General features: G+C 39.3%; 1 pseudogene; it reads left to right on the forward strand.

Annotated features, from left to right (window-relative positions):
* The first annotated feature begins 12,169 nt into the window (after positions 1 to 12,169).
* LOC132141668 (methionine aminopeptidase 1D, mitochondrial-like) lies at positions 12,170 to 26,297 on the forward strand (annotated as a pseudogene).
* The last annotated feature ends 1,482 nt before the right edge of the window (positions 26,298 to 27,779 follow it).

A 27,779-nucleotide genomic window follows, 5' to 3' on the forward strand; every position in this document is an offset into this window, starting at 1 on the left:
GCACATTCCATCATAAACCATCAGTTTAAATCCATTTTTGAAACTTCAATGTAGCAAACCTTGGAGTTGATGCTCTCTGTGAAGTGAGCTCTGATGATTTCAGCATTGTGGTTCATCTCCCAAATACAAGAGAATGCTAACCTGAGGGTGGAAGTGCTCATTAGACAGTGAAGGTTTAAAATGATAGTTACTATGTAAATATATAATAAAAAGTGTATACAAAGGGTAACCAACTGAGTGATAATGGTAGCACTTTATTTTGCAGTCCTGTTCCTCATGTACATACTATGTACTTATTAAAGTAATTACAATAACTATGTAATAACTAGTTACTAACCCTGAACCTACCCCTAAACCTAACCCTACCCCATGTAGTTACCTTGTATTACCAGAACTTTCTTAGATAAATACACTGTAAGTACACTAAGTACATGTAAGTACACGTATGGAATGATATTGCGGACTTTATTCAAAAGGAATTGCAAATTGTATTTGCAATTGCGTTTTCAATTTGTGGACGCATAAAATGTGACATAATCCAAACGCAAATGCAAATCGCGCATTACCGTTTTCATTTTCGATTAAGTGAACGCACAGTGTCTGCCAAATTTAAAATGGAAATGCAAAGTCAGTTTGCAATTGTGTTTCCCATATCTTACGAGCTATGAGCCTGTCATATTTAAATAGCAATATTAATTACCACATTTGCCTTTTCACTCTCTCTGCACTGTGCATGTAAACTGCCAAAACTCAAATGGAATCGCAATACCTTTTGCATTTGAATTTCCAACGTCTACACGGAAACCTGTCAATCAAGTGACAGGGGTGGGGCCATTTTATTGGGCGTGTGCATTGGGAAGTGACGCCACTCAGTCGACGGTAATAAATAATTATTAATTAATTCGTGTGGACTTTGTCATCTAAATACTTAATAACCAATAAGATTAAGGATGTGTCTTACAAATTACTTAATCTTTTCTATCCTGTGAAGCTTTAAAAAAGATGTTTCCTGCTATTGACACCTTATGCTCTCTTGCTGAACACGAATCCATTTCTCATCTCTTCTGGGAATGCACATATACAAGTCTGTTCTAGTAGAATTTTTGTATCTTCGATCATACTAAAATGTACCATGTTTTTACTAGGGTAAATATGAGTTAACGATAGTGTTTATAATTAAGCCACAGTAGCCACAAATGTACAGTTGTCTGAGACGTTATGAAATGTTCTTTAACATCATGAACCATAAAATGTAGTCAGTGTTCTGCTATTGTTTATTTTCATAATAGGTAAACACAGGCCACCAGACTCATGTTTAAAACTTCTTAATAAAAATACAGAAAAGGTGGCTATTAATACACAATGAGCATGATTTAAAATATTAAACTCAAGTCTGCATCCAAAAAAAAACATCTCTGCAAAAATCTGTTGCTTAAAACTTATTGTCATTTCTAAAAATTGAGACTGTAAATCATTGACATTTACATTTGGGTATCTGGAGTTTTTAGGCCAGCCAGAGGTGCCTTGTTGCCTGGGGTCAAAATTCAAAACAGTTCATTAATACAATAAATCAGACAGACATATCGTATTTGTTCAAGAAAGAAAGTTTCTTAAAATGACTTAGCAGGCATGTATATAGAGAGCAAAATACATTGATTATATAAAAAAATTATTGTTATACTGTGTATTTATCACCTCAGGACTATCTTCATACAGAGCTTTGTAGAAGATTTTTATTAATAAGATTTTAATCAATCAAGTATAATCAATGTGAATCTAGCCATTTTTGTTGCTAGTTATTATTCCATTATAATCCTATAGGTTAAGTATAGAAAGAAATTTGCCTACGGGGCCAAATTGTACAGACCAGATGAAGACCTTTCCCTCCAGATAGTTGTCTCTGTTGGCATGGAACGTGCCCTGAAGGAACAGTCTGCTCTTAATGCCACTCTGAATCCTGAATAAGGGCAGACTCTGGAAACAGTAACTTACTGCCACTGATTTCATTCTATAATGAATCATGAAAGATATATCATAATATAATATAAAACAATAAAAATATATAAGAACTAAAAGCTTTCTTGATAATCCATCACAGTGTACAGTACACCCTTGGTCATCAAATTGCAATGCAAGTCTGTCCATGAGTTTAGGGTTGCCAATCAAGCTCCTGATATAGTCTTCACCTACATAAGAAAACAACATGCAAACAAAACCTGAATTCATTTTTGAACATGATAACATTTCACAATTATTCTAATATCCTTAATCATATGAACGCTGTCAATTAAAAATGGCTAATTATAAAGTTATTACATGTGAAAATGTGACACTACCATTCAAATATTTGGGGGTGGTAAGATTTTATATTTGTTATATTGTGAAATATTATTACATTTTAAAATAACTATTTTCTATGTGAATATATTGTAAAATGTCCTTTATTCCTGTGATGCAAAAAAATAAAATAAAGTACTGTCCCAAAAGTTTTGAATGGTAGCGTATAAAGGGAAAAAATAAGGAATTATGCTCCCAAAAATGCACTTTGAACAATTCCATTCAAGATAACCCTAGACCAGCCCTAATACTTCAAATATCCATTGCAATGACAACAAGAACAATAAAAAGAGACACAAATAAGTGTCTCTTACATCTGTAGACAATCAGACCATACTGCTTTGCCTTCTCTTTATTACTTCGATCATCGGTCAGCAGAACCACTTTCAGCGAACCACCATTGGTCTTTTTAGCAAGGTGATCGGTGTACTATTTAGCAGCGACACGGATGGCTAGACCATTAGAGCTTTCCCCTTGATCTTGTTCAATGAATGTCTCCCTTAAAACAAAAATAAAAAGGAGATAATGACAAGCATGGCCCTAACATCAAGCACTGTCTGTGAAGATGTATTCAAGTCAAATCAAATGCATGTCACAGAGTTACTGTCAGGACAAACAAAGCCTTTTACAGCATTACCCTGTGATGCTCATTAGTGAAGGTGTAGAAGTGCTTTTCCTGCTCATGAATAGCATCCTTGATTCTTTTGTAGACTGGGGCACTCCTGTGTCTGACCTCTTGTAGTAAAACAGTCTGAAGAATGATGACGTTCCTGATCAGAGGGTCCTCAAGGATGTCAATCTGTCAGAATTTCATTTCAGATCAGTTTCATCTCATCTAAGGCAAGTAACTACCGGCTACACCTTTGTGTATCCATGCACTGGATTGGTCAATTTTGAGAGCTGGCTTTTCACAATGTCTCCTTTCAGACTAGTGAAAAAAAAAACATCCAACAGACTTTAGGTTTTGCTAGGTTTTACAGAAGGTTTGTTCATATCCTTCACCTGATTTATAGAAGATCTTCTTCCTAAAAATATGCATCAACTTTATTTATTCTGCCTTTTGACAGTATTTTCTGATTTATGGAGGGATAAAAAGAAAAATGTAAAATCCCTGCTGTTATAACCGTTAACTCACTACTGTTCTGGAAATATATGCAAATCAGTGCATATTTCATTACATATGTCTCATTTACATATTTAAAAATAATATTTCAGAAAACACACAATTACGATACAGAATAAACTATGGAAAAAGCAAATTGAGGTAGGGCTGTCAAAAAAAAAAATCGAATTTCGAATATTCGGCTGTCCGCGAGCCTCTTTTGATGACGAAACTTACATAATGCGGAGGGTGCGCGGATGCGGATGGTCAAATTATATATAGATCTGAAATTTTCTTCTAAAATGAGCATTTGTATCATGCTCCCAGCTGTCACACACCTGGACTCATTTTGTGTGTTTTTTGCCCCTGTTACCCAGTTTCTGTCTCTATGTGGTTTGATTAGTTCCCAGGTGTGTCTAGTCATTTCCGCATGTGTTCCCTGTCCCTGTTAATTTAGTCATTCCATCCACCTGTGTTTTCCCAATTATCCCTTGTACAAAAGCCTTGTCCTTTCAGTTCTGTTTTGTCGGGTCTACTCGTCTACTTGTTACGTGTCAACTTGTCCGCTTGTTACCTGTTACTTGCCACTTGCCTCTTGCCACCTGTTACTTACTACTTACCTTGTCTATGTATGATTTAATAAATCTTTGCCCACCACGAGGGAGCAAAATGTGGAGCGCCAAATGGGTCAAAATGAGGGGGTTTCCAATTCACCTATGCCAGATCCTCTGTTAAGCCCAGGAAGGGCTCCTGATCTTCCGTTAAGCCCAGGACGGGCTCCTGATCCTCCTGTAAGCCCAGGACGGGCTCCTGATCCTCTGTTAAGCCCAGGAAGGGCTCCTGATTCCCCGTTAAGCCCAGGACGGGCTCCTGTTCCCCCGTTAAGCCCAGGACGGGCTCCTGATCCTCCTGTAAGCCCAGGAAGGGCTCCTGATTCCCCGTTAAGCCCAGGACGGGCTCCTGTTCCCCCGTTAAGCCCAGGACGGGCTCCTGATCCTCCTGTAAGCCCAGGACGGGCTCCTGATCCTCTGTTAAGCCCAGGAAGGGCTCCTGATTCCCCGTTAAGCCCAGGACGGGCTCCTGATCCTCCTGTAAGCCCAGGAAGGGCTCCTGATTCCCCGTTAAGCCCAGGACGGGCTCCTGTTCCCCCGTTAAGCCCAGGACGGGCTCCTGATCCTCCTGTAAGCCCAGGACGGGCTCCTGATCCTCTGTTAAGCCCAGGAAGGGCTCCTGATTCCCCGTTAAGCCCAGGACGGGCTCCTGATCCCCCGTTAAGCCGAGGACGGGCTCCTGAAACCCCGTTAAGCCCAGGACGGGCTCCTGAACCCCCGTTAAGCCCAGGACGGGCTCCTGATCCTCCGTTAAGCCCAGGAAGGGCTCCAGCTCCAGAGCTTACTCCAATGCCTGCTCCTCCAAAATTCCCACCCTCCCACCCACTCCTGCCTCCTCCTCCGCTGTCGTCTGGCTGCCCCTCTGCTCGCCCTCAGCCTACCATCGTTGTGGTGCGAGCTCAGCGGGACCGCCATCCTCCAGCGACGCCTTGGTCGGCGTCTCCCTCACCTCCGCCTCCAGCCTCTGAGGCCTGGACTCCGCCTCGGCCCGTTGACCCGTCGGCTCCATCATGGCTCCTAGCTCCTTCCTCTCCGCCGTGGCCCGGCAGTCCGCAGGCTCTGCCTGGCTCCCTCGTCCCTCCGGCTCCGCCTTGGTCTGGCGTCGTCCATCCTATGCCTCGGGACTCCACTCCTCCGGCTTCGCCTCATCCCTCCGTCCCTCCGGCTCCGTCAGGCTCCTTCATCCCCTCGGCTACACCTCAGTCCTCGGTCACTCTGGCCTCACCGCGGCCTTCCGGATCCACATCGCCGCGTCAGTCACCAGAGCCATCAGTTCCGCCTAGGACCTCCGGCTCCTCCCCGTCACCCTGGCTCTTCGGCTCTCCGTCTCCGCCTCGGGCTCCTCCTCCACTTGCTCCGTTGCCGTAGGTCGAGTCCCTGGATTCGGTGACCATTCCTCCTCCATGGCTCCTTCCTCCGTCGGCCCCACCTTGGGCCGTTATGGCTGTGGCCTGGGTCCTGCTGGGTGCCTCCTGCTTCAGATCCTTCCTGTCTCCTCCCTGGCTCCTCCCTCCGTCATCTCCTCCCTGGCTCCTTCCTCTGTGGTCAATGTCTGCTGGCCTCCCTTTGTTGTTTCTACGGTGCGAGGACGCACCTACCGGGAGGGGGGAGTACTGTCACACACCTGGACTCATTTTGTGTGTTTTTTGCCCCTGTTACCCAGTTTCTGTCTCTATGTGGTTTGATTAGTTCCCAGGTGTGTCTAGTCATTTCCGCATGTGTTCCCTGTCCCTGTTAATTTAGTCATTCCATCCACCTGTGTTTTCCCAATTATCCCTTGTACAAAAGCCTTGTCCTTTCAGTTCTGTTTTGTCAGGTCTACTCGTCTACTTGTTACGTGTCAACTTGTCCGCTTGTTACCTGTTACTTGCCACTTGCCTCTTGCCACCTGTTACTTACTACTTACCTTGTCTATGTATGATTTAATAAATCTTTGTTTCGTTTATCCCTCGGCTCCGTGTTCCTTCCAGCAGCGTAAGCCGTGACACCAGCACTATCACCTTAATGGCAATCAATGTTATTTTCTTTGTGAAATGGCTTTGTTATATTTATATATTATATAATGCATAATCTCAGGTGGAGAAAGCCTACGCTTTCACATTATGTAGCCCAGAATAAAAATACCTGTATAAAAAAATCACTACATAACATTAAGGCAGTTACATAAATATAAAAAAACTTTAGAATTTGTATTGTTTTTATAAGCTACTTATTTTGTGATCTCATGTTAGCAAGAGTTTCAAAATATATTTTAATTTACAAAAGGTAATATATGGTAGTTTTATTTATTTATTTATTATTTTTTACTTGTATATTAAGCTTTGCTAAGATAATTAACAGAATAATAATTTTGTTTATCTGTACAATTGTGGGTTTTAAAAACCATTTAAAATATCATGAAGTTGTAAATTGAGGGCTTTGTTTATTTATTGCTTTTTACACCTATTTTAAAGTCAACCCTAAATGAAATAGAAAATCGACAATATAAATATAAATGTTAAATACCTTAACTGATATGTTACAAAAGGAACACTTATCACAAACATTGAGTATTTCTGTGTGTGTGTGTGTGTGTGTGTGTATACTATATATATATATATATATATATATATATATATATATATATATATATATAATTTATACTTGCAATATGGTACTTTTTATGTTTTTCTGCACTGGAATATCTTGTCAGCAAACAATTTCCCTGTGTTAGTAAAGACAGTCAACAATAAAGTTCACTGTATATCTGAATCTATAAGTTATATTTCTTATAATGCACAAAGCCTGTTTTTATATTATTATTTTGTGTTTTTCATCAGAACCCATATACATCTTTTTAATTGTGTTTTTTATAACTTTTTACATGTGCATGTGCTGATCATGCAAACAAACATCCAATCGGGACCCAGCATCAGGTGCGAGACTGAGCGTTCTCAACAGTGATCATGCAGGTAGGCAGCCAATTAGGACACATGATTTTAGTTTAATTATTATTATTATTATTATTTATTAGGATGTCAGAGTTTAATTCATTTAAGTGGGTCCAGTATATAAAACAATTCGAAAAAACAAGTCTTGTGCATCATAGGGAATAATATTCTGAATATTTTACAGTTGGTTTGATTCCTTTATCTTAAACAGTGTCAGAGTTAAATTAATTTAAGTCGATACATTATATAAAACATGAAAAACATGGATTCAGTACTGTATATAAAAACAATTAAGACATAATTTGAAAAAAAAAACAAGCCTTGTGCATCATAGGGAATAATATTCTGAATATTTTACAGTTGGTTTGATACCTTTAGATCAAACGATGTTGTCGTTTAATGGATTTATATTATTGCATACATTAAAAGTTGTAAAATTATTATAAAACACATAAATGGTCATTCCAAAAATTGAGCTTTGTGCAATAACATGGATGTTTTTCTGAACATTTTATTATTGGTTTTATATTATAATGACACGTAGTTAAATTGTTTAATTAATTTAAATGGTTAATTTTTATTTATTTTTTTTTCCTAGAAATTAAGCCTTGTGCAATGTAAAGGGCATATATTTATGACTATCTGAGTTATGAATGTCAAACGTCAAACTAACTCTACCGCTGTGCAGCACCGGCGCTTCATCTTTACACTCCTTACAATACAAACTTCACTTCCGCACCAGATGTCATCTCTCAGGTAGCACTCATCTTTAGCACTCCTCCAGAGCGGCTCTTCTTCACAAATGTTTTGAATTTCAGCACGGTCCAGATAACCGTATTGTTAGTGGTTTTGAGGAAGAGTTCCACCAAAACACAACACGCAGTTAACCCACGTGTGTACGGCGCGCCAACTAATTATTATCCCGGAGTAAATCAGAGACTGAAAGGTTCTGTATCGTACTGTACAGCAAGGCAGTTAAAATGCACTTATAAAATGACAGTCACAGTGTATTTGTTAGAACTACACACTTTCTGGAGGCTCCTAGTAGCCATAGATTGTTTTGTATATATAAACTAGTTAATAGCTTTCAACGTATTTAGGACGGTAAGGGACCAGCTCGTCCTAAATACTTTGAAAGCTATTAACTTGCCATTTTGATGGTTTTAATGGGGTGGCGCTAGAGCGGAGTCGGTTTACCGTGACACACCGCTAGATGGCAGTAGAGCCTTAATATCCAAGATGAGGCACGTCAATGTGTGTGAAAGTGCTGCAAAGCTAATGTCATTTTAACAACATTGTCACAATGTGTGTGTGTGTGTGTGTGTGTGTGTGTGTGTGTGTGTGTGTTTATACATATGTTCACAGACTGATTTGTTTCTCTCAGGTTCAATTGACAATTTATTTATAATTTAGTTCTTAGCAGGCCTAATTTTGCAGTGAAGCGCTACTGAAAGTTTTTGTGTTGCCCCCTAAATGTGAACAATTTGAAAAAATATCTAATGTATTTTAAAATTGTACTTACATTTTCGTTTTTGTTTCGTTTATTACCGTTTCAATGCTTTAAAACCCTAAGATGTTTTATTTCATAATCACAATTTCCTTTTTATAGATTTTGCAACAAAGGCAAAATCACAATAATTCCAAGTTTTCCCTGGCACCTGCTTAAAACCCCTGCTTGTACACACAGGCCTTAACCTTAACCATAAAATAAATGACCTGCATGGTTCAGCTAGAATCCAGAAATGCAAATCCAGCTCTCATCAGAAGCGTAACTAATTTGACTATTAAGACATATGCACGCTCTATTAATTATATCCAACATGGTTTATTATGCCACACTAGCCCATACTTCTATGATGATTAAAGATCATAATTAGTTTGAACACCCATGTGTTAACTTAAATTCAAATTGGTTCATGAACAATTTGATACCTTGTTTTTTTAAAGAATTAAGATATGATTATTTTCATATAAATAATGCATGCTAATACAATATTGGATTTAATATTTTCCACATATAACAGCTTTTTAATGCATTGCTGTCCTTAAATTTAAATATTTGTTTTCAGAGCAGTGCATCTTGAAGGTGGATGTTGAAAGTTTAAAGGGCTTAGTTGTAAGGTTGTGAGGAGTTCACATCATCAGCATTCATATAATTATATTCTGATATACATATGAGTCACAGCCCTAGATCACTAGAGGGCAGAATCATTTCTGAATGATCAACCAAAAGACTCAAACACACAAAAACAAAATAATCAAATAAACATAAATACACATTTGTATGACTGTAAATTGACCGAAGCTCAGCTGTAATGTCATGTTTCAATACAAATTTTGCAGTCTGCAGGCTCTGAGAGAAAATGTGTCACTGTGTTTCCTCAGATCCCAGACAGATAGCTCAGAAATTACAGTCTTGCAAGTACAGTCTTACCTAGCGGGTACCAAAACTGTTTTCCTCTAACTCTCAGCAGAGCAAACAACTGCACTGCTGCCTTTCTTCATGACTCACACAAAAGCCTTATTTTGAAAATATGAAGAGTGCTTTACAGTGAACCACATGCTATGAGAAGAAGAGGTATTATTATACTTTTCACTGTGCAACCATACAACACTAGAAAATATGCCAGCACTTCAATACTTTTCAGTGATTTTGAAAATAATTTTACAGGAATAGGAAACTACCCATAAACCATGTTATTCAAGATAGACTTTTAGCATCCAATCCTATATTGAAATATAGGCTAATATATGACATATTGCCAAGAGTATTGCCATATATTGTTACGATGAGAGTCAGAGACGTTGGATCCATATGCAGCGATTTATTAACAGAATGGTCAGGCAGGCAGTAATCAGGAACGGCGTCAGGGATATCCAGAATCAGTAACGGTCACAAGAGGTCGGGGCAGGCGGCAGAGAATCAAAGGCGGTATATACAATCCAAGATCAGACACGGGAAGCACAAACACAGAGAAAACTCTCGGAAATGCTAGACAGACTGAGAGTGATTGTGCTGCTTATATATGTGTGTGTGTGTGTATTAGCTGCAGGTGTGTGTGTGGTAGAGGAAGATATATACATTATATATATATATATATATATATATATATATATATATATATAAATATATATATATTGTGACGCGTGGCCTGAGCTCTCATCAGCATCACCCTGGAAACAGAGCAGACCCCTCACGTTGGCTATTTTTCCCTACACCACCTCAATAAAATCCACCCTTCGGGGAACTTACCTTGATCCTCGTGTCGTGTGCTTTTTCACCCCGTCACACTGGTGGAGAATGCGGGTATTGCAGTGAAGAAGTCAATGACCAGGATCCCACTACATCCCTATCACCGTTCACTTGGTTTATTGACGGACATTTTTTTCTCACGTCCCCTTCCTATTTCCCCAGGTAGAAGTCCTCCCCCAAAGATGGAGGATCTGTTAAAGCACCTCATCGAGGTGAGCATCCGCCAGCAACAGATTATGGAGCACATGGCCTCCCGACAAGGAGAAACGGAACGAGAGCTCGCCGCCCTCCGCATGGCGGCCGCCCCGCGAACTCCACTACCTGACCCCACTAGTTACTACTCTTCCAGTAGGTAACTGGGGCTGGGGCCTTTGGCCGAAAGCAGGACGAGGACGACCGCCTCAAACACTGCTGGGCCCAAGTGAGGGTTGCCGATGGGAAGGACCTCCAACCGGCACCCGACCCAACACCTCACTTCGTGGTCAAAAACGGCCTGCTGTACTGTGTTGCCCGGCGGAGGGGGGAGGAGAAAACTTTATTGGTGGTCCACGGACCAAGACAGGAGCAGTGATGGAACTGGCACATGCCCATCCCATGGCCGGCCACCTGGGGGTCCAAAACACCATCCAATGCATACGTGACCATTTTCATTGGCCGGGCCTGGAGGCCGAGGTGAAACGTTTCTGTCAGGCCTGTCCCACCTGTCAGCGGACGTCTCCACGCACCCCTCCCCCCAGCCCGCTGATTCCGCTGCCCATCATTGAGGTGCACTTCGAGCGGATCGGAATGGACCTAGTGTGGCTGCTGCCAAAGTCTGCCCGGGGACACGAACACTTACTGGTCATCCTGGACTACGCCACCCGCTACCCTGAGGCCATCCCACTCCGCAAAGCCACCGTGAAAGCCATTGCCCAGGAGCTCTTCCTGTTGAGTAGTCGGGTCGGCCTACCATCCCAGATACTGACTGACCAGGGCACCGCCTTCATGTCCCGGGTGATGGCTGACCTCTGCAAGCTCCTCCAAATAAAACAGCTCTGCACCACCGTATACCACCCGCAAACGGACAGCCTGGTTGAACGCTTCAACCAAACCCTGAAGCAAATGCTGTGGCGGGTGGCTGCTGAGGACAAGCGCGACTGGGACAAGATGCTGCCCTATGTCCTATTCGGCATCCGGGAGGTACCCCAGGCGTCCACCGGGTTCACCCCTTCAAGCTCCTTTTTGGCCGACAGCCCCGTGGCCTGCTTGACGTCGCCAGACAAGCCTGGGAACAGCAGCCGGCCGGCCGTCCACCACTCCAACATCGAGCACATCTGGGAGATGCGGGAGAGGATTGACAGGGTCATGCCCATCGTCCGGGAGCACCTTGCCAAAGCCCAGCAGGCCCAGCAACGACATTACAACAGGGCGGCCCAGCCACGGGAGTTTCAGCCTGGAGACCACGTCATGGTTCTAGTCCCCACTGCCGCCTGCCAATTCTTGGCCAGCTGGCAAGGACCCTATACCGTTATGGAAAGGATCTGCTCTGTCACCTACTGGGTCCGGCAGCCCGGACGACGCAGAGAGGACCAACGGTACCACATGAACTTTCTGAAGCGCTGGGTTGGGACTGGGCCCCAGCTTGCAGCCCTCGCTCAGCGACCTCCCGTGGCTGTGGACATGGACCCCCACCTCTCGGCCGCCCAAAAATCGGAGCTGCAACACCTGAGATGGCTCTATCTCAGATGGCTACCCAATGCCGCGGGTGGACGAACCCTTGGATCGCCTAGGAAGGGCCCGGTATATCTCAACTCTTGACCTCACCAAGGGCTACTGGCAGGTCCCCCTAACGGAGCAGGCCAAGCCGAAGACAGCGTTCTCGACCGCTAGTGGCCACTGGCAATTCCGGGTCCTACCCTTCGGCCTGCATGGGGCTCCCGCAACCTTCCAGCGGTTTATGGACATCCTCCTGCAGCCCCACCAGGCCTACGCCGCTGCCTACCTAGATGATGTGGTCATACACTCCGAGACTTGGGAGGACCACCTGGAGCGCATACGGAAGGTGCTGTCGGAACTCCGCCGGGCTGGGCTGACCGCCAACCCCCATAAGTGTCACCTGGCCCTCACTGAAGCCAAGTACCTCGGCTACCAAGTGGGCCGCGGCCTCATTCGACCCCAGGAGAAGAAGGTGGCGGCGATCCTCTCCGCGCCGCGGCCCACCACCAAAACGCAGGTACGGGCCTTCTTGGGGTTGGCGGGTTACTACCGCTGTTTTATTCCTAACTTCTCCTCCTTAGCCTCTCCCCTGACAGACCTGACCAGGAAAGGGCAGCCAGAGAAGGTCCCATGGAACCCGGAAACGGAGAGCGCGTTCCAGTGCATGAAGGCAGCCCTCACCTCCGAGCCCGTGCTCAGGGCCCCCGACTTCAATCGCCCCTTCCTGTTGCAAACGGATGCATCCAATACCGGGTTGGGAGCTGTCCTCTCCCAGGTCCTCGACGGTGAGGAACACCCGGTCATCTATATCAGCCGGAAGCTGACCTCAGCGGAGCGACGGTATGCGACTCTCGAGAAGGAGGCACTGGCCGGCAAGTTGGCAGTCCTGGAGCTCCTCTACTACCTCCTCGGCCACCGTCCAAAAGACTCAACTAACAATTCTCTGTGTACATATATATACATATACATATATATATAAATATATATATATATATATATATATATATATATATATATATGCACATATACACATATGTATATATATGTGTGTGTGTGTATTGTATGTTTATACCTACAGTTTTACAGTAGGGGAGTCGTGGCCTAATGGTTAGAGAGTCAGACTCCCAATCGAAAGGTTGTGAGTTCGAGTCCCGGGCCGGCAGGAATTGTGGGTGGGGGGAGTGCATGTACAGTTCTCTCTCCACCTTCAATACCACGACTTAAGTGCCCTTGAGCAAGGCATCGAACCCCCAACTGCTCCCCGGGCGCCGCAGCATAAATGGCTGCCCACTGCTCCGGGTGTGTGCTCACAGTGTGTGTGTGTGTGTTCACTGCTCTGTGTGTGTGCATTTCGGATGGGTTAAATGCAGAGCACAAATTCTGAGTATGGGTCACCATACTTGGCTGAATGTTTGGGGAAGTCGTGGCCTAATGGTTAGAGAGTCGGACTCCCAATCGAAAGGTTGGGAGTTCGAGTCCCGGGCCGGCAGGAATTGTGGGTGGGGGGAGTGCATGTACAGTTCTCTCTCCACCCTCAATACCACGACTTAGGTGCCCTTGAGCAAGGCATCGAACCCCCAACTGCTCCCCGGGCGCCGCAGCATAAATGGCTGCCCACTGCTCCGGGTGTGTGCTCACAGTGTGTGTGTGTGTGCTCACTGCTCTGTGTGTGTGCATTTCGGATGGGTTAAATGCAGAGCACAAATTCTGAGTATGGGTCACCATACTTGGCTGAATGTCACTTCACTCTCACTCACTCTACATATTTTTTATATTTACTTATATAATATCAACATATTGAGAGGTTTTAGGATGGATGTACATGACATTTATCCAAAAATGTACACACACACACACACACACACACACGTACTGTACATACACATTTACAGTATGCCATTATCATATCATTCAGAGTGATATAGTTAACATATGCAGCTGGGAAAATGTATGTAATCACAAATGTCCTTCTGTCTTGTGATTTTTAGGAAGAAACATTATTGTTTGGACTCATTCTCTGTAAAAGTGCTGGTCTGAGGTCTAGGGGTCTTTGCCACAAGCAGGTGCAGAGCTGCCTTGATCTCACAGACCTCATTTATGTTCCCTGGCCTTGAAGAATCAGATCCCCTTGGTCTTGACTCTTTTCACCCATCCAATACACAATGTACAAGCTCTCCAGATAAATTTGAGGGTCATTATATATGGAAATAAGGCAAAAATGCCTGCTTAACAAGTTAATACACATGTGTTTTTGTTAAAGATTCTCAGTCATTAGCCTCTTTGTCGGGCCAGTGCGAGCCAGTTCTTTAAACGGGCACAGAGGCCAAAATTCACTAAAACCTGCCCTTCACACGCCTCTCAAGAACAACGTCATGCAACCCCATCATTTCTCCAACAAAGAGAAGTTATCAGAAATAATAAGAAATAAGCCATTGGAACTAGCGCAATCGCAGAACGAACATGATAAACGTGGCCGTTTGTTTGCATGCTTTGTTAAATATTTAAATCCAAAAGCATCAATGTTTTACTATAATAAGTGATACACTGATCATAATGAATTAATTTATCAGGATTGAAAATTAGTCACAGAAATAAAGCGTTATGACTAGCCTGCTTATTCAGTCGAGTCTGTTTCTGTTTATTTGAAGTCGCAATAGCCTACATCACATTTAGAAAGAATGATTTTTATAAAAGCTCTCGAACTAAAACCATTATTATATTTTTATGACATAGGCTCGCGGAGCTAAACTCTCGAGACGAGACTTATGACACATGAAATATGTTTTTTTTTAAAAAAAGAAAAGAAAACTGCATTGGTTAATCTAATTCCATTTTCAAACCGTATGTTGTGTCATACATAACGGGCTATTCAGATGATTAAACTTTTATATTTAGTCTCTCCAATTTTAATAATTTGCGCTGTGTCCCAATTTGCCTATTTTTTATGCATTACACTTGGGAGTTTTATGCAAGACTAGAACAAGACTGCAGGAAGACTGGACTCATGGCACTGTCTTGGAGCTCTTTAATGTTTGCTGGTTTGGCAGGGTCTCTGCTCAGCCATTTTTTCTCCCTTTTTCTTTTACTTTTAAGTGAATTATAACCCAAAGTGAATTGTTGGGTTTCCTGACAAAGAATCTTTCCTATTTCAGTAAGATAGCTAAATAAACAAGAACAGGGAAATATATGTATTTATTATTTCAGTTATTTGAAGGAGTTATATGGCCTTGCTAAAAACGAACATTATGTTGTGTATTCGTTGTAATGCAACACGTTATTTTCCATGTAATGTACATTATTGTTTCTCCTCTATGCCCGCCTTTCTGAAACGCATAGTTTTTACAAGGCTCATCGGTCTAAAAGCAATGTGTGCTCTGATTGGCCAGCTATCCAGTGTGTTGTGATTGGCTGAATACATCAAGCGTGTGACGGAAATGTTACACCCCTTAACATAATGTGATGCAGTCTCCTGGCACGACAAGACAAAACCAGTAAAACCCATTACAAATGAGGCATTTGTTGCATCCAGTGGGATTCGACGAAGGACAGGGAAGTTAATGTATTTCCTCAGCAACCAGCACGGATCGGCTCTAGGCATAATGAAGCAGATATTGTGCTCTTTTGGAAGGCCAAACAAAGTAGTTTTGCTTTCACAAAGAAACACAGCGTTTCCACAACATGGTGGCAACAACAATACAGCAAGAACAGAATGAACAGTGCTCTCTTCCACCCTCAATACCCATGGCCGAGGTGCTCTTGAGCAAGGCACACCACGCGTGCTGGAGCAAAATGGCTGCCCACTGCTCCGGGTGTGTGTTTACAGTGTGTGTTAAAAAAAAACAACCTGGCTATGCATTCGGTACTAGACTAACTGAGACTTGTCATGGCACTTGTATACTGTTGTTGTTCTCTTGTTGACCTGATTGCTTCTATTGTTCTCATTTGTAAGTCATAACATTAACATTATAATACCATGAATATTTTTACTTTTTTTATAATTTAAAGAATAAAAAAACAGTCCAATGTATATTTGACATTTGAGGCATAATATTACAATGATATAAACATCATTCAATGTAAATTGTGATAACCGTAAATAATAAACCGCAATTACAATTTCAAGGGAGTAATCACCATTATGATTTTTGTCATAATCGTTGCAGCCCTATCTCTTTGGATTTGAAACATTAGTCTTTGCAACTTTACAGATCGTCTTTATGCAGCAAGAAAAATTACTCAGTTGACAATGGTTATTAACAAGCAGAAAATGGTTTAGCTGGTTTACCACTTAATAAACCAATTAGGTAAACACAAATGAACTGCATTATTCATTAAACTTTGATGACATTTATGTTGTTTAAGAACTAATGCAGCGATTGATTTTCTACATAATAATAATATACAAATTAATAGAACTTCATTCCATAGAACTCTTTTCAGCATACTATAAATAATGATGCACAAATTCCAGTCTCGCATACTGTTTAGGAAAGATAATGTATGAATCGTCTTAATTGTCTTTAGGCTTACAGAGCAATTAATAGTAATACATTGACATTAAAGTTGACACATGACACTGATGCACTGCAAGTCCTGAAGTAAGGATTATACACACCAGCTAAAGCACAAGTCTAAGTCTAAAGCCGACCACACACATACACACAAAGGGAATTCAGTTCAGTCCACATCCTTTAGGCCACATCCTTTGCTGTCTACCACCCAAATTGTTGTCACTACACACAGCCGCTACCCCACCCTGGGTTAACCCTCTACTGCCTTTATTCTAAACCCCCAGCTGCCACTCCGCTGCTTCTGAACTACTCCCTTCATCCCTGGTATTTTCATCTTTCCTGTGTATAGCTGCACTTATCTTGGGCTTTTGACCACTGTGTTTTTTTTGTGACAGTTCTTTTAAATCATTATATATATTATATATATATATATATATATATATATATATATATATATATATATATATATATATATATATATATATATATATATATATATATATATATATATATATATATATATATGAAGAGTTCAGATGCAAAAACCTCTAAGTGCCATCTGAAATTTTCATCTAAAATTACGATTTTTATTACATAAATATAGAAAACCTGACAAAAATCCTAATTTTAGATGAAAATTTCAGATGGCACTTAGAGGCTTTTGCATCTGAACTCTTCATATATATATATATATATATATATATATATATATATATATATATACATTCATATTTCTTTTTTGTTTTTTAATTATTATTATTATTATTCTGAAGGCAAAACTCTGCAGTCCTTGTTGGCGTGAGTCACAACATGGTTGTTGATGTGAGGTGGTGGATCTCAGATTATTTTCATTTGTGGTTCAGATTTAAAATTAAACACATTATGTGAGCATCACTTCATTGTGTAATTGTATGGACTGTTTGTTTACAATGCAGCTGTGTTATTCTTGTGAGAAAGGGAATGGGTTTGGCACATGATTCACAGGGTTTGAGAATAGACGTTGACTTGACAATAGAATACATTTGATTGAAATGTACTGCAACATCATCAAATACTGACACTCGAGTCATTCAAGTGTAGTTTAGAATATTGTGATTATATAGAATATTTTGGTATAAATGATTTAAATATAAGTATTATTATGTTCCTATATATATTTATATATAATGCAATTCATCAATATGGATTTTATATATTTAAATTAGTGCTACACAATAATCAATTAAAAAGTTAACTAATTAACTGTTCTTTTAATAACTAATTAATAGTTATTTTCTCCGATCAAATTACTTAAACATGCTTGACATCGTAATTATGACATCCCAACTCATAAACACAAACCTCCCAGGAGAATTTAAAATGCACTTATATTCACAAGTTAGGAAGACGCAATTTTGATGTCAAATGCAGATGATGTCATTTTGGTTGGGGAAAGGTTGCGCAAGATTTTTTGCCTCCACTTCTACAGCATGAAGTGCTGTCTTTAAAGTATGCTCATTAAATGTGTGCTGAATTTTTCTTTTTTTTTTCAATTTATGGTGCTGTAAAATTAATCATATTCTATCTTAATTGTACAAAAATATTTTATTTTGTTCATGCAACTTATTTTTTTTTCATTTACTATAAGAATTTAATTAATTTAAACAAATTTACCATCAACATGGATGCTGCCTCTTTTGTGTCAGCCATATTTTCTCACTGAAACACCTCCAATTCGGAAACCTGGGGCTAGAAAATTTTGAGTTTCCTACTTATAATTATGACTTTGTGGTGCCTTTCATGTGTGTTCAATATGTAAATACGATCTTTCTGACATGACTTGAACTCACCAATATACTTTCACACTAGCAAAAGGATGTGGGGAAAAGACATTCACAAATGAATGCATTATGTTTCACAGCAAGTGAAATTAATCTTATTGGTCATACTAAATAATATTGTGGAAATTACTTCTGAGTTGTCTAATATAAACTTGCATAGGTGATCTGATTAATTTCAATAGCCTTCTTTTCCTAACTTAATGGCATTCATTCACTATTTGTTCATTTGAACTTTATACTCCTCATCGAAATAAAACCTGGTGAGTTAAGCTGGTTTAAAATGCCAGCGACTTTACCTTTTAACTGTCACTGTGTCCAAAATCTCTTACGGTCTGTAGTTATATTTGGTTTGAATCTTGCTTTGCATTGCTAATTTTTTTTTTTTTTTACATTGTATAAAGTGATCTCACAATATCAATGTACTCAAGTGTCCTTTGGACTGAACATGTACATTTGCTCTAATTTGGTATCACACTTCACACCTCTAAGAAATCCACTTTGCAGTGCATTATCACACTATTTGTTCATCTCTTTTGTTGTGTATAGGTGGTGCAAGCCTGCTCCAGAGAGTAGCACAACTGCCACAGAAGCTCATCTACTGCCCACCAATGCCCACCTCATTGTTTTTTCTAGTATTGTTCAGCCTGGTGTAGTGTGCCCCTCTTACGCTGTACGCTGTAAGGTTATTGTGGCCTCATCAAGTGAAAATGACAATTTAATGTCGTGGCCTAATGGTTAGAGAGTCGGACTCCCTATCGAAGGGTTGTGGGTTCGAGTCCCGGGCCGGCAGGAATTGTGGGTGGGGGGAGTGCATGTACAGTGCTCTCTCCACCTTTAATACCATGACGTAGGTGCCCTTGAGCAAGGCATCGAACCCCCAACTGCTCCCCGGGCGCCGCAGCATAAATGGCTGCCCACTGCTCCGGGTGTGTGTTCACAGTGTGTGTGTGTGTTCACTGCTCTGTGTGTGTGCACTTCGGATGGGTTAAATGCAGAGCACGAATTCTGAGTATGGGTCACCATACTTGGCTGAATGTCACTTCACTTTTGAAAATTAATTGATTTTTGAGCTTTGTGCATCACAAATGTTCTATGCTCTTTTCTCTCAGCACATCCAAAAACCGGATGATGTGCCTGAGTGGCCAGATTACATAGAGATTAAAGATGAGGAGCAGATCCAGGATTTGAGACGAGCATGTCAACTAGCCAGACACATACTGCTGCTGGCAGGAAAGAGTTTACTCTACACTTACCTGAAATTTGAGAATGTAGCATTGAATAAGCTTGATGTGACATGTCCTTGAATTGTTTTTGCAGACACTGTCACTATTGTTTGTTTTCTAGGTTGGTATGTCGACAGATGAAATAGACTTTATAGTCCATCAGGGAGCCATTCTTCACAATTGCCTACCCCTCTCTTTTACATTATGGGCAGAGGTGGAAAGTAACGAATTACATTTACTCGCGTTACTGTAATTGAGTAGCTTTTTTGTGTACTAATACTTTTTTAAGTAATTTTTAAAATCTGTAATTTTACTTTTACTTAAGTATATTTTGATTGAAGTATTGTACTTCGCTACATTTTAAAACATATTAATTACTGAGTAAAAAAAATAAAAATAAAAAAAATAAATCGCTCCCTGGAAACTACGGCAGTAAATAATGGGCAGGAGGGCAAACTGGCGCTAAAATCACAAGAAAGATGCAGACGGTCAAAACAGGCGTTAGTGGTGCAGACACCGCTGAAAACGAAACCCCGTCATATTCTGAAGTTGAACTCGAAGGAAATGAAGTGAACCCTGGCCATATGTATGCTCGATTATGCAGTGTAAGCTGTACTTGCCTAGGAAGACCAAACTAGCAGCTTATAAAATCTCTACAAGACATCAACCCTTCGCAAGAATGTAGAGGTAAGCTAAATAATTGCATCGTTGCATTGGTGGTTAAAATGAAGCTTTGACATTTTAGCAAGAGGTTTTGCACAAATTAGCCAAAAAGACAGTGGTGAGGAGTGTGCTATTTTTGTTTTAATGATGTGCGCGCGCATTTATAGTGCGTTCTTCCACTGTGTGATTCAGTCTCCTAAAATGCATTTAGAATGATCACAAAATTGAAGATATAGGGGCAGAAAATTCACATATTTATATAATTTCATATATTAAATCAAAATCACACAAAGAATGCCATCTTTTCCTCCAAAAATCATCATGAATATATACATACATATATATAACAGTTCAGTAAACAAGTTAATTAAGAGACTTGCGTTTTAGACACCATATTGCTTTTTTTAGCTCTGTTTCTACAACAGAAAATAATTCCAAACACAGCCACCAAAGCACAGTTTTGCGTCTCTGAGCAACGTGACAGTGTTTCGTTCCTGAATGAATCAACCGTTTAAATGATTCGGTTCAATCGCAATGACTCACTTATTAACAGTGACTTGCTGACACATACTGGCCATTTTAATTTCACATTTAAAGTATCTTTTGATTTTTTAAAATAATTAATTTCTTATCATTTCAAATGAGTATTCAACATTTTATGTCTTGTATATCAAAACATTATTCATGCATTTGTAACTGCAGGTTAAATGCATTCTTGTCCTTCACTAAACAGTGTAATACATCTAAATGCCACTTCCAATGAATCTTCTGCATTAAAAGATGAGTTTGTTGATACTGATTTGCCTGGTAACAGCCCAAATGTTTTATTATTCTAAATAACGGATTCCTTTAATTAAAAACAACTAGTTTGAGGTTAATATACCTATCCCAGGGGTGTCAAACTCAGTTCCTGGAGGGCCGTAGCCCTGCAGAGTTTAGTTCTACCCCTGCTCCAGCACACATATCATGTAGTTTTCAAATAAACCTAAATGATTAGATTAGCTGGATCAGGTGTGTTTAATTAGGGTTATATCTAAACTGTGCAGGACTGTGGCCCTCCAGGAACTGAGTTCGACACCCTTGGCCTGTCCCATTTTTGACTCCCTCCCACTGTTAAAATGTAACTAAGTAATTTTTACTCTGAGTAAATTTTAAATGAGCTACTTTTTACTTTTACTTGAGTAGATTTTTAGACTGGTACTTTTACTTGTACTTAAGTAAAATTTCATTAATGTAATGGTACTTTTACTTGAGTAGAATATTTTTTTACTCTTTCCACCTCTGATTATGGGTGCTTTCCGTAGTCAGTCTGTACCTCTGTTTACAATGTAGTATGCCATGGCGTTCCAGACACAGGCTGATCTAGCCTGATAAAACAAGCTTTTAATAACGTTATTTGAGTAAAAGTAACAACATTTATGACACAGTTGTCAGATTTCTTTGGTGATTTCAAGTATGAAATTTAATCTTAAGCTTAGTGAACAGTTTTGGAGAATTTGATGTTTCCCCATGGAAAGAGATAGGAGCTGCACTTGCATGAACGAGAGGTGTTTCAAAGATGGCCGCCGAGTGACATGACTTGCCTTTAAAGGACTTTGGCTACAACCTGCTCCGAAACACCTGTCTAGACATTTCTAGCAGAGATGGTACTATTACTGGTAGATACCAACCTCTATGGTTCTACCATTACAGAAAATGTATTGGGCAGCTTGTTACACACATGCCTTGATAACCACATTGTAGTTTTGACATCATTGAATTTCTGTTAGAGTTGTGTGGCAGACAGACGCTGTTTGCAGATTCCATAGAAATGAATAAGAGTGAACGGAACACGTTTCAAAATTGTCTGTGACTACTCTTGTAAAACTATTTTTGCTGCACTTTCTCCAAATATTGTTCACTCCAAAATAACTGTTTAATGGAAACAGGTTAAAGATTAGTGGACAGATTGTAATGTTATTAATTGATAAGCTGTTTTCTCAAAAATCGATATTGTTTAGCGTACTGAAGCCTCTCCTCCATTGACATCCATTCTGCCCAGTAAACCGCAGTGTTGCATGTTTTTTTTTTTTTTTTTGCTAATTTTCGAGGCTCGACTTAAAGCTATTCTGTTTCTAGGACTCTTAAAGACCTTGAGTACTTTGTATAGGTGTGTTTAGCCTCTGGCTTGCTTAGTTGGGGTCACTTAATTTACAGCGATATCGTTGACTTGATTGCAAATGATTGCACAGATACTATTTAAACTGAACTGAGATGATGACATCACTGAATTCATTGATGAACTGCCTTTAACTGTCATTTCGCATTATTGACACACTGTTTTCCTAATTAATGTTGTTCAGTTGCTTTGACGCAATGTATTTTGTTTAAAGCCTGCATGTTAGTTGCGCCACTTGATTTTGATGGTTGCACCACATGACTTAAACTTAATTTATTTAAAGTTATTTAAAAAAAAAATTTTTTAGGCTTTTTTTCTTATGATGTCAGAACAATCATATCACCCCTGATTTTTGTACTTTATACCCCTCAAAAATAAATTGAAATTGACTTTAGTTCAGAAATTAAAAGTATGTATGAATTGCATTTTTTATGTATTTATTAACAACTTATATGGATTCAGTATTATATTTTGTTCACACAGTGAGCCATTGCAGGGTGGAGATATCATCGATATAGATGTTACAGTGAGTCCTTTGTTTAAATTCTAAGTTAGTAAATTGCTGTTAGATTCCAAAACAATGAAGTTATTGTTTACACCTCAGTATCTGTAAATAGTGAATGCTATGTATATTCTACAGGTTTATCTAGAAGGTTACTACGGTGACACCTCAGAAACATTTCTGATTGGCTCAGTCAGTGAACGTTAGTGAAAGTCAGTGGATGTGACTCGTCAGTGCAGAGATCAGGCCATCACCACCTGTGGACCAGGTCAACCTCTGTGTGTCATTGACAACACTACGAGGTGTGTGTTCATTCCCACACTCATCCCAGATTGCATTACAGACTGAATTCCTAACAGCATCCCACATCTTCAAGAGTGATGTCTGTGGGAAATGTTCTTTTATTCATTGCATCTTTCAACTTGCTCCTGTTAAAAATAGCTCATCTAACCCCTAAACCTCTCTGAAATCCCTCTTGTGCGCAAAAGAAGAAAAAAGACTGCAATCTTGCCTCGTCAGTCTTTATTTGATAGTGTCTGAAGAAGGGCTGCACAGAGTTAATGTTTTTCTCAGTGAGCTCTGAGCAGGCAATTACCCAGAGTGCAATGGGTTTTTTCCTGCAATGGGGTGTAAATAACAGGTTAGTTTGTCTTGTTGGATGTGTTCATGTGTTCATGTGTGCAAGTGTCCGTGTGTGTGTATGTGTGTGTGTGTGTGTGTGTGTGAGAGAGAGAGAGAGAGAGAGAGAGAGAGAGAGAGAGAGCGATGTAAATTACAGGCTTGCTCCTGCTGTCTTTGAGAATCGTAGACTCTGCCAGGACGGATTCAGCTCCCTGCAGAGACACGAAAAGATCCACAGGAGCCTTTTCACAGAGAGAGGACATAGTCAGTCACTCACATACAGTACAAAAACACCTTCAACAATATCTTATTGCATTTCCATTTCTATTAAAAAGACCTAAATGTGCACAGTATCAAAAGTGAAGATGCCGAAATGGGTTCAAGGTCAAAACATTTAGCTAAAAAAAAGAGTGAATATTTTATTATAATTTTTATGACATTTATATATATATATATATATATATATATATATATATATATATATATATATATATATATATATATATAAATGTTTATTCTATTTATATCTTGAAAATAATACTTTTAAGTGAGTGTAGTTTGTGTAGTAGTTTGTGCAGTGTAGCAATAGATATTTTTGAGGAAGCGATGCTTTGTCTCGCTCTCTCTCTCTGTGTAGGATCCTGAGCTTCTGCAGAGACATACACTGTTATTATATACACACAGAGGGAACAATTACTTCTCCTCAGGAAAAAGCACTTAGACCTCTCTTTCACTCCTTCTCTCCATCTCTTGCTTTTATTATTTTTATTTTTTTTATCATGCTGGCACCCTAGCATCCTCTCTCCAGCTCTTTCTTTGCAATTCTTTGTCTCTGTCTTTTATTCTTTCTTTTTCGTCTTTTGCTTTTTGTCTGTTACACACTTTTGTCCTCTAACCCCACCCTCCCTCCCCGCCTCCCCGAATATAAAAAAAAACATCTATACCAGAACATTTCAAGCATGCCTTGTTCACAGTGAAAAGCTGTCTGTAATGTTATTTCCATGTTAAATTGGGCATTTCAAAGGCAGCGCCCTCTTACTGGGTGCAGGCTCATGGGTAAACCAGACTTTTTTTTTACCCAATGAGAAAATGTTATTTTACACTTAATCATTAATCAGACACGGAAAATATACAAGAAATTTATCACACATCAACCAAGATAAACCTGGCTAAACATAAATTGAGTCTTTCCTTTTTTTCTGAATTACAGCAACATAGCGAATTCAAACGGATTTTGTGTGTGTCCATATTTTATCGGCCATGGGATCGGCACATATTTCCTTGGTTATCCAGAGATATGGCATCACAGTGATATTTAAAATGATTTTATGTATTATTAATTTATTTTAGTTAAAATATTTAGAAATTATATCTCAATTATCTTGACTTTACTGAAAATGTCATGTCCAGACCTGTATGACCGCATTTCTTCAGTAGAACGCAAGATATTTGGAAAAATGTCACGGGGTGTTTTGTTGTTGTTTGTGCTTAAAATTAAAGTCAGTCATCTAATTTCCTTGTCCTTATAATGAAAGTCAAAGATCTTCTATAGATTGGATGCTAATATCTTCTTTAGTGAAGGTTTAGATTAATTACTGTTAGTAAATTATGACAATTTTCAGTTTTGGGTGAACTAACCCTCTGATTTATCTATGAGCTTTACTTCTAAAGCTAACTCATTTGTTAAACTCTATTGCAGCCCTATTAATACAGCTGATTCATGTGATCAGCTAAGATGCTTTAGCATTAATTAGAGCACCGGTGCAAGGACCCTTTCAGTTGCTCTGTTTATATACTGTAAATGATTGTCTTTTGGTGGTTCATGCTTCTTTTCTCTTTTACAGCCAGTGATATTGATCTACAGATGGAAGAGGGCATGTCCTTCACCACAGGTCTGTGTGGGTACCCATCATTGTTTTAGATGACAGACAGATTGAATGTTATTAAGAACATCAACGGAAGCATGAATTTGTACATTTCAGGAAGTTAAACCATCCATCCATTTTTCCAGAACCCATTCTTATGGAAGGATCATCAGAATTCAAGATCCTGAGGGACAAGTGGACATCTGTGGATGACAAAAGGTGCATGTTGTGTCCAGTTTCCTCTCCTACACTTCTCTCCTATATTAATCATTTTTACTTCATACAAGAATAAGTGGCCAATTTCTATTGAGAATATTTAAGAACTTTATCGCTGTTGACATTTAGCTTGGAAAGACTAAGTTCCCCTTAGAATTTGAAGCACGTATAGAGAGTTAAGTGCTCTGGGATAAACTTTCCTTTAACTGCATATATTTCACTGGAGAGCACTTCAGTGTTAATTGCAAATGAGCTGATTGCCCTGTTGGCAGGTGAGAGCAGAGTGTTACTACTTGGTCAGTGGTTGATTAGAGCACTGATTTTTAAGGTTGAGTGGGGTAATATGCAATATAAGAAAATGGATACATTAGACTCCGAGGCCCCATACTGAATAAGGACTCACAATTTCTTCCTCCCAAAATATTTTTGAGCTTGGCAGAACTAGACAGTATTCATAAAAATGTATACAAGTTCTAATGGTGTTATAGGATTGTTTTATTATTGTTATTTTTGCATTATTATTATTTTATAGGAAATCACACTTCATTTTTTTTTCTTTATGATATCGAAAAATTTTAAGTCATCTTGCAGCACTCTTAGAAGTTTGCCGAGGCCCTTGGTGAGCCTTGGACCTGGTTGAGAACCAGTGATCGTAGATGAACAACTGAATCTCAACATGTTTCCTGTTTGTTTGTTTTCTTGTGTGATAATACTCAGATCGGCCCAGTTTGAACACGTGGTTGTCATCACCAGTGATGGTGTGGAGCAGGGACGTGCACAGACATTTTGAGGGGCAGGGGCTCAAGTGAAATAAAAATTAGTTTCTCAAAACTTCTCAAAATTAGTTTTTTTTTTTAAACAAAAAAGTAAATATATATATGCAACTCTGACTTCTTTTTAAAAAAAAATAATTTAAAAAGTTAATTAATTTTATCTTCCTCAAACTTTTCATTTTCATTTGTTTCATTTTCAAAAGATGTCTACAAAATAATCAGTTCACAGAAACCATGGTCTCCTTAGTATTCACTAGGTTTATAGAGCAGCAAAGGAAACCATTCCACAATGTGCATGTTTTGAAAACATTTTCTATGCTACTAGTTTCAAGTATATTTGAAGAGTTCAGATGCAAAAGCCTCTAAGTGGGCTTCTTTTTTAAAGTAAAGCCTCTTTTTTCAAGCTCGTATTTAAGTTCAGTAATTTAACTTAAATGACAATTAATAGGTAATTTTCATTGCCAGTAATGTGAAATAAGTGAACATAAACATACAAGCTTGATAAAAATGATCATTATTGAAGGAAATTTCAGATGGCACTTAGAGGATTTTTCATCTGAACTCTTCATATTTAGAATAACCTAAATATCTGCATCAAACAGAGGGGCGTGTTTTACTAATAATTTGTTTATTTTTGCACAAGGCACTACATCATTTTAATTATTTTGGTGTTATCAGAATACATAACACTTTAAAATTAAACTTACCAAAATAATTGAGTAAAATTCAATAAAAGCCAATGTCATGCATGTATTTGTGGTGGTATGGAATACTATTTTATAAAGGTTTTGAGGAAATAAAAAAAGTTAAATTACTTAAATAGTTAATTTATAAATATTGTTATTTTTAAAGTTTAATGTTAACTTATTTCTACTCAGTTTTATTTATTAATGTACCAGATGCAGTTACTCAGATTTACTACATTTTTAGAGTGTATCCTCCATCTGTTTGCATCTGTAGATTTCTTCTAAATTCACCAATTTACATTTCTAAATTTCAGGGGGAAAGGCTCTTGATGTAAGTCAATAACTGGGGACGTTCTGTATGCAAATTAGGCGTCATCTAGTTAAAATGCGCACATTTGCATCTAATTGACAGGGAAATGCAGGTAAATAGGATAAACAAAATAACTAAAGCATATCACCTGGTGGTGATATATGCTTATTTTATTAACTTATTTTATTACATGGCTTGGTTGAATTCCAATGTAGAATGCTGTCTGTTATAACCAACAGACCGCTGTGCAGAGTATAACAGACCGTTGCCATGAAAAACAGAGCGTTGCTATGGACTCACACGATTCTAACCGTAGAGACGGAGCGGACTATTTTCTTTAGCGGAAGCAATACAATCGGGTTTAACAATCGGGGGAGAGGGAGCGCTTCAGAACTCCTGACCTGATATTTAGATACTATATTTCAATAAATATATTTGTTTGACAGGGAAGCTGTGTTCAAACATTATAAATATTATTTTTCAAAAAAAAAAAAAAGCATCCC

This window comes from Carassius carassius, chromosome 6 (assembly GCF_963082965.1).
Source record: "Carassius carassius chromosome 6, fCarCar2.1, whole genome shotgun sequence".
Classification (NCBI taxonomy): Eukaryota; Metazoa; Chordata; class Actinopteri; order Cypriniformes; family Cyprinidae; genus Carassius; species Carassius carassius.